Source organism: Cetorhinus maximus, unplaced genomic scaffold (assembly GCF_964194155.1).
Source record: "Cetorhinus maximus unplaced genomic scaffold, sCetMax3.hap1.1 HAP1_SCAFFOLD_2544, whole genome shotgun sequence".
In the NCBI taxonomy this organism is placed as follows: Eukaryota; Metazoa; Chordata; class Chondrichthyes; order Lamniformes; family Cetorhinidae; genus Cetorhinus; species Cetorhinus maximus.
In genome coordinates this window covers 36,188-43,622 of record NW_027598481.1, presented here as the reverse complement: position 1 = coordinate 43,622, position 7,435 = coordinate 36,188, and the positions used below count along the sequence as shown (strand labels likewise).

Sequence of the window (7,435 nt, the reverse complement as noted above, 5' to 3'; positions counted from 1 at the left end):
GATGGGGGGACAGAAAAAGAGGTCAAGAGAGAGAGAGTGAGTGTCAGAAAGACAGAAATAAACTGAAAATGAGAGAGCATCTGAGACAAAGAGAGAGAGAAAAGGAATGAAAAAGAGATGCAGACAGTCAGACAGAGAGAGAGAGAGACAGCGAGAGAGAGATGGGGAGTGAGATTGAGAAGAGAGAGATGGAGAAATGGAGAGAGATATTGAGAGTGTGAAAGGCAGAGAGGGAGGGGGTGAGAGAGATTGAGAGATAGATGGTGAGAGAGATTGACAGAGAGGGAGATAGAGAGAGAGATGGTGAGAGAGATTGAGAGAGAGGGAGAGAGAGAGATGGTGAGGGAGATTGAGAGAGAGAGACAGAGAGATAGATGATGAGAGAGATTGAGAGAGAGGGAGACAGAGAGAGAGATGGTGAGAGAGATTGAGAGAGAGGGAGAGAGAAATGGTGAGGGAGATTGAGAGAGAGAGACAGAGAGATAGATGGTGAGAGAGATTGAGAGAGAGGGAGACAGAGAGAGAGAGGGTGAGAGAAATTGAGAGAGAGGGAGAGAGAGATGGTGAGGGAGATTGAGAGAGAGACACAGAGAGATAGATGGTGAGAGAGATTGAGAGAGAGGGAGACAGAGAGAGAGATGGTGAGAGAGATTGAGAGAGAGGGAGAGAGAGATGGTGAGGGAGATTGAGAGAGAGAGACAGAGAGATAGATGGTGAGAGCGATTGAGAGAGAGGGAGACAGAGAGAGAGAGGGTGAGAGAAATTGAGAGGGACTGCTGCCCCTGGAGTCAGTACAACCAGCCTCTCATTCTGACCACAGGGGAAGTATCATTGAGAAATGGAACCAAGAAGCAGAAACAGTTTTGAGGAAGTTTTCGTCCTGACATCGAGTCTGAGGAAAGACTGAGACACATCTGAGAGAGAGAGAGAAGCAGACAGGACAGGAACGGAGGAGAGAAATCCACGAGACACAAACAATGGAGCACGACACCGGCTATATGAATATGAGACACATCGAAAACAATACGACAGCCCCCAGTGAACGGAGGTTAAACTGTTCAATAGAGGGAGAGAGAGGGTGGGGGGGGGGGAGGGAGAGACAGAGAGAGAGAGAGAGAGGGTGAGAGAGAGCCTGAGGGGTTGGGGGACAGATGGAGGGACAGAAAAAGAGGTCAAGAGAGGGAGAGAGAGAGTGAGTGTCAGAAAGACAGAAATAAACTGAAAATGAGAGAGCATCTGAGACAAAGAGAGAGAGAAAAGGAATGAAAAAGAGATGCAGACAGTCAGACAGAGAGAGAGAGAGACAGCGAGAGAGAGATGGGGAGTGAGATTGAGAAGAGAGAGATGGAGAAATGGAGAGAGATATTGAGAGTGTGAAAGGCAGAGAGGGAGGGGGTGAGAGAGATTGAGAGATAGATGGTGAGAGAGATTGAGAGAGACTGAGAGAGAGATAGTGAGAGAGATTGATACCGAGAGAGACAGAGTGGGATATGGTGAGAGAGATTGACAGTGAGAGAAACAGAGAGAGATGGTGAGAGTGATTGTGACTGAGAGAGACAGAGAGAAAGACAGTGAGAGATTGAGAGTGCGAGAGATAGAGAGAGAGACGGTGAGAGAGATTGAGAGAGAGAGAGATGGTGAGGGAGATTGAGAGAGAGGGACAGAGAGATAGATGGTGAGAGAGATTGAGAGATGGGGAGACAGAGAGAAAGATGCTGAGAGAGGTTGAGATAGAGGGACTGCTGCCCCTGGAGTCAGTACAACCAGCCTCTCATTCTGACCACAGGGGAAGTATCATTGAGAAATGGAACCAAGAAGCAGAAACAGTTTTGTGGAAGTTTTCGCCCTGACATCGAGTCTGAGGAAAGACTGAGACACATCTGAGAGAGAGAGAGAGAAGCAGACAGGACAGGAACGGAGGAGAGAAACCCCTCAGACACAAACTATGGAGCAGGATGGTGACTACACGAATATGAGACACATCAAAAACAACACAACAGCCCCCAGTGAACGTAGTAAACTGTTCAATAGAGGGAGAGAGAGAGAGAGAGAAAATGGGGTAGGGTTGCAAATTATGAAAATTATAGAGAAACCAAGAGAAAAGGAGAGAGAGAAAAGGAATGGAAAGAAAGAAGGCGGTCAGAAAGAGAGAGACAGGGAGAGAGAGATAGTGAGAGAGAGTGAGAAAGAGAGAGACATGGAGAGAGATGGTGAGGGTGATTGAGAGTGGGGGAGACAGAGAGAGAGATGGTGAGAGAGATTGAGAGTGAGAGACACAGAGAGAGAGATGGTGAGAGAGATTGGCTGAGAGAGACAGAGAGAGGGAGAGAGTGACAGATATTGAGGCTGAGAGAGAGAGAGATGGTGAGAGTGAGAGAGACAGAGATGGTGAGAGAGACTCTGGCTGAGAGAGACAGAGAGAGGGAGATAGTGACAGATATTGAGGCCGAGAGAGAAAGAGATGGTGAGAGATATTGAGACCGAGAGAGACAGAGAGGGATATGGTGAGAGAGAGTGAGAGAAACAGAGAGAGAGATGGTGAGGGAGATTCAGAGAGGAAGAGACAGAGAGAGAGAGATGGTGAGAGATTGAGAGAGAGGGAGAAAGAGAGAGAGATGGTGAGACAGATTGAGAGTGAGAGAAACAGAGAGAGAGATGGTGAGGGAGATTGAGTGAGAGGGGCACAGATATAGAGTTGGTGAGAGAGATTGAGAGTGAGAGAAACAGAGAGAGAGATGGTGAGGTTGATTGAGAGAGAGGGAGACAGAGAGAAAGATGGTGAGAGATTGAGAGAGAGGGACAGAGAGAGATGGCAAGAGAGATTGTGAGAGAGGGAGACAGAGCGAGAGGTGGTTGAGAGAGCTTGAGACAGAGAGGCACAGAGAGAGACGATGAGAGAGATTGAGAGGGAGAGAGAGAGAGATGATGAGAGATTGAGGCTGAGAGAGAGATAGTGAGAGAGATTGAGAGTGAGAGATGGTGAGAGGGATGGTGTGAGAGGGGGACAGAGAGAGAGATGGTGGGAGAGATTGAGAGAGAGGGAGACAGAGAGAGATGGTGAGAGAGATTGAGAGAGAGGGACTGATGCCCCTGGAGTCAGTACAACTAGCCTCTCATTCTGATCTCAGGGGAAGTGTCATTGTGAAATGGAACAAAGAGGCAGAAACAGTTTTGAGGAAGTTTTCGCCCTGACATCGAGTCTGAGGAAAGACTGAGACACATCTGAGTGAGAGAGAGAGAAGCGGACAGCACAGGAACGGAGGAGAGAAACCCCTCAGACACAAACCATGGAGCAGGACACCGAATACATGAATATGAGACACATCAAAAACAACACAACAGCCCCCAGTGAACGGAGGTTAAACTGTTCAATAGAGGGAAAGAGAGAGAGAGAGAGGGGGAGAGGGAGAGACAGAGAGAGAGAGAGAGAGGCTGAGAGAGAGCCTGAGGGGTTGGGGGACAGATGGAGGGACAGAAAAAGAGGTCAAGAGAGAGAGAGAGAGTGAGTGTCAGAAAGACAGAAATAAACTGAAAATGAGAGAGCATCTGAGACAAAGAGAGAGAGAAAAGGAATGAAAAAGAGATGCAGACAGTCAGACAGAGAGAGAGAGAGACAGGGAGAGAGAGATGGGGAGTGAGATTGAGAAAGAGAGAGATAGAGAAATGGAGAGAGATATTGAGAGTGTGAAAGGCAGAGAGGGAGGCGGTGAGAGAGATTGAGAGAGAGAGACTGAGAGAGATTGATACCGAGAGAGACAGAGTGGGATATGGTGAGAGAGATTGACAGTGAGAGAAACAGAGAGAGATGGTGAGAGTGATTGTGACTGAGAGAGACAGAGAGAAAGACAGTGAGAGATTGAGAGTGCGAGAGATAGAGAGAGAGACAATGAGAGAGATTGAGAGAGAGAGAGAGAGATGGTGAGGGAGATTGACAGAGAGGGACAGAGAGATAGATGGTGAGGGAGAGAGGGACAGAGAGAGAGAGGGTGAGGGAGATTGAGAGAGAGGGACAGAGAGATAGATGGTGAGAGAGATTGAGAGATGGGGAGACAGAGAGAAAGATGCTGAGAGAGGTTGAGATAGAGGGACTGCTGCCCCTGGAGTCAGTACAACCAACCTCTCATTCTGATCTCAGGGGAAGTGTCATTGAGAAATGGAACCAAGAAGCAGAAACAGTTTTGTGGAAGTTTTCGCCCTGACATCGAGTCTGAGGAAAGACTGAGACGCATCTGAGAGAGAGAGAGGGAGAAGCAGACAGGGCACGAACGGAGGAGAGAAACCCCTCAGACACAAACTATGGAGCAGGACGGCGACTACACGAATACGAGACACATCAAAAACAACACAACAGCCCCCAGTGAACGTAGGTTAAACTGTTCAATAGCGGGAGAGAGAGAGAGGGAGAGAGAGAGAGGCAGAGATTCAGAAAGAGAGTGGCAGAGAAATGGAGAGGTTGAAAGTGAGTGAGACAGAGAGAGATGGTGACAGAGATTCAGATTGAGAGTGAGAGAAAGAGAGAGGGTGAGAGGGAGAGAGTGAGAGGGGGAACATAGTGAGATTGAGAGGGGGAACTTTATGCGGTATCTAACCCCGTGCTGTACCTGTCCTGGGAGTGTTTGATGGGGACGGTGTAGAGGGAGCTTTACTCTGTATCTAACCCCGTGCTGTACCTGTCCTGGGGGTGTTTGATTGGGGACTGTGTAGAGGGAGCTTTACTCTGTATCTAACCCCGTGCTGTACCTGTCCTGGGACTGTTTGATGTGGACGGTGAAGAGGGAGCTTTACTCTGTATCTAACCCCGTGCTGTACCTGTCCTGGGACTGTTTGATGGGGACAGTGTAGAGGGAGCTTTACTCTGTATCTAACCCCGTGCTGTACCTGTCCTGGGACTGTTTGATGTGGACGGTGAAGAGGGAGCTTTACTCTGTATCTAACCCCGTGCTGTACCTGTCCTGGGACTATTTGATGTGGACGGTGAAGAGGGAGCTTTACTCTGTATCTAACCCCGTGCTGTACCTGTCCTGGGAGTGTTTGATGGGCACAGTGTAGAAGGAGCTTTACTCTGTATCTAACGCCGTGCTGTACCTGCCCTGGGAGTGTTTGATGTGGACAGTGTAGAGGGAGCTTTACTCTGTATCTAACCCCGTGCTGTACCTGTCCTGGGAGTGTTTGATGTGGACAGTGTAGAGGGAGCTTTACTCTGTATCTAACTCTCATCCATTGTATAGTTTCTGTTGCCGTTTTCCAGAGGTTCCGGAGATCTTGTACGCGGAGCTGAATCTTCTTCCTGCCTCCGGGACATCTAAGGTCCATACAACAGGTTAGTTACGGATATCGTATGTCAGTCGTAAGATACTTATTTGTGTCAAACCTGCTGCACTTTAGTCGTTTCTCAATTGTGTTTTACATGATGCATTAGGTAGACCTTGATTCTTCCAGTTTCATCTTGTTACGCCTGAGTCAAAATCGTACCTGATCCATTTCCTCTCTGCTTGTTACACCTTAGTTACGTATCTGTTAGACCTTAGTTATGGGTCTGCTAATCTCTGTTTGGAAATCGAATACCCTCCGACTGTCACAACTGTGCGACCCGTATCTTCCCTGTCATTTACATCTCAGTTACGTTTCCGTTGCATTGTAGTAACGTCACAGTTAAGCATGAGCCCTGTCCCTGTTGTACTGCTGTAGTGTGTCACTTGCTTCTTAGTTGCGTGTGTGTTACATCTCAATTACACTTTGCTTACATGTCCATCGCACATCCGTTGTATCTTAGCTGTGTTTCTGTTAAGACCTCAGCCACGTGATGATCACACTGTATCTATGTGCCTGCTGTTCCTCGGTTTCCATGCCTGCTCGTTTTGTGTTCCACTTGTTCTATTGGTGAGTTAAGTCTTTGCTAAGTCGCATTTACATGTCAACTGCCTGCAGCTGGTAAAGCAAGCATTTGAGATGCACCTGGCTACGTTCTAGTTAGGTCTTGGCGTGCTCCAGAGCTGAGTGTCATGTCGGTTTGCATATTGTTGCTCTGTCGTTGTCCTCTGCTTCCCACCTACGGCACACGTACTGACCAAAGTGTCCTCATGTTCTTCATCCTTTCTCACTCCATCTCTCTCCGACTCTCGTAGGTGAACAGGAATCAAGTTACGCCCAAGTCAACTTCACTCCACAGAATCCGCAGTAGAACCAAGGCCCGGAGGTGACCCCAGGCAAAGGAGAGTCACACTGGGAGTGTGGGGTCAGAGGTCACAATGGTTCAGGACAGTCGAGGGGAGGGATGTGGTGAAGGGTGAGGGGATTCACCTCCCTATCCCTGTAACCTCCTCCAACAACTACACCCCTCCCTTTCTCTGTAAACTCCACCAGCCTCGACACCCCTCCCTATCTCTGTAACCTCCTCCAGCACCTACAACCCTCCCCATCTCTTAACCTCCTCCAGCCCCTACACCCCTCCCTATCTCTGTAACCTCTTCCAGCCCCTACACCCCTCCCTATCTCTGTAACCTCCTCCAGCCCCTACAACCCTCTCTATCTCTGTAACCTCCTCCAGCCCCTACACCCCTCCCTATCTCTGTAACCTCCTCCAGCACCTACAACCCTCCCCATCTCTTAACCTCCTCCAGCCCCTACACCCCTCCCTATCTCTGTAACCTCCTCCAGCACCTACAACCCTCCCTATCTCTGTAACCTCCTCCAGCACCTACAACCCTGCCTATCTCTGTAACCTCCTCCAGCCCCTACAACCCTCCCTATCTCTGTAACCTCCTCCAGCCCCTACAACCCTCCTTATCTCTGTAACCTCCTCCAGCTCCTACACTCCTCCCTATCTCTGTAACCTCCTCCAGCCCCTACACCCCTCCCTATCTCTGTAACCTCCTCCAGCCCCTACACCCCTCCATATCTCTGTAACCTCCTCCAGCCCCTACAACCCTCACTATCTCTGTAAATTCCTACAGCCCCTACAACCCTCCCTATCTCTGTAAATTCCTCCAGCCCCTACACCCCTCCCTATCTCTGTAACCTCCTCCAGCCCCTACAACCCTCACTATCTCTGTAAATTCCTACAGCCCCTACACCCCTCCCTATCTCTGTAAATTCCTACAGCCCCTACACCCCTCACTATCTCTGTAACTTCCTGCAGCCCTCTGAGATCTCTGTGTTCCTCCAATTCCGGCCTCTCGAGCGTTCCCCAATTCCCATAGCTCCGCCATTGGTGACCGGGACTTCAGCTGCCTGGGGCCCTAAACTCTGAAATTTCCTCTCTGCTTCTCTCTCTGTGTCTTGCTCACTCTCTCTCTGTTTCACTCTCCCTTCCTCTCTCTCTCTCTGTCTCACTCTCTGTCTCGCTGTATCTGTCTCCCTGCCTCTCCCACTGTCTGTTTCTTACTCTCTCTCTCTCTGTCTCTCCCTCTGTCTGTCTCTCTCTCTCTCCTCCTTT

At 49.3% G+C, this 7,435-nt stretch overlaps 1 long non-coding RNA gene across 1 annotated transcript; it reads left to right on the top strand.

The window, feature by feature from the left end:
- Window positions 1-4,144: 4,144 nt before the first annotated feature.
- Window positions 4,145-6,188, top strand: LOC144677446 (uncharacterized). The gene is made up of 3 exons (XR_013575698.1): window positions 4,145-4,363; window positions 5,249-5,320; window positions 6,126-6,188. It is a non-coding gene; the product is annotated as an uncharacterized LOC144677446 (long non-coding RNA).
- Window positions 6,189-7,435: the final 1,247 nt, after the last annotated feature.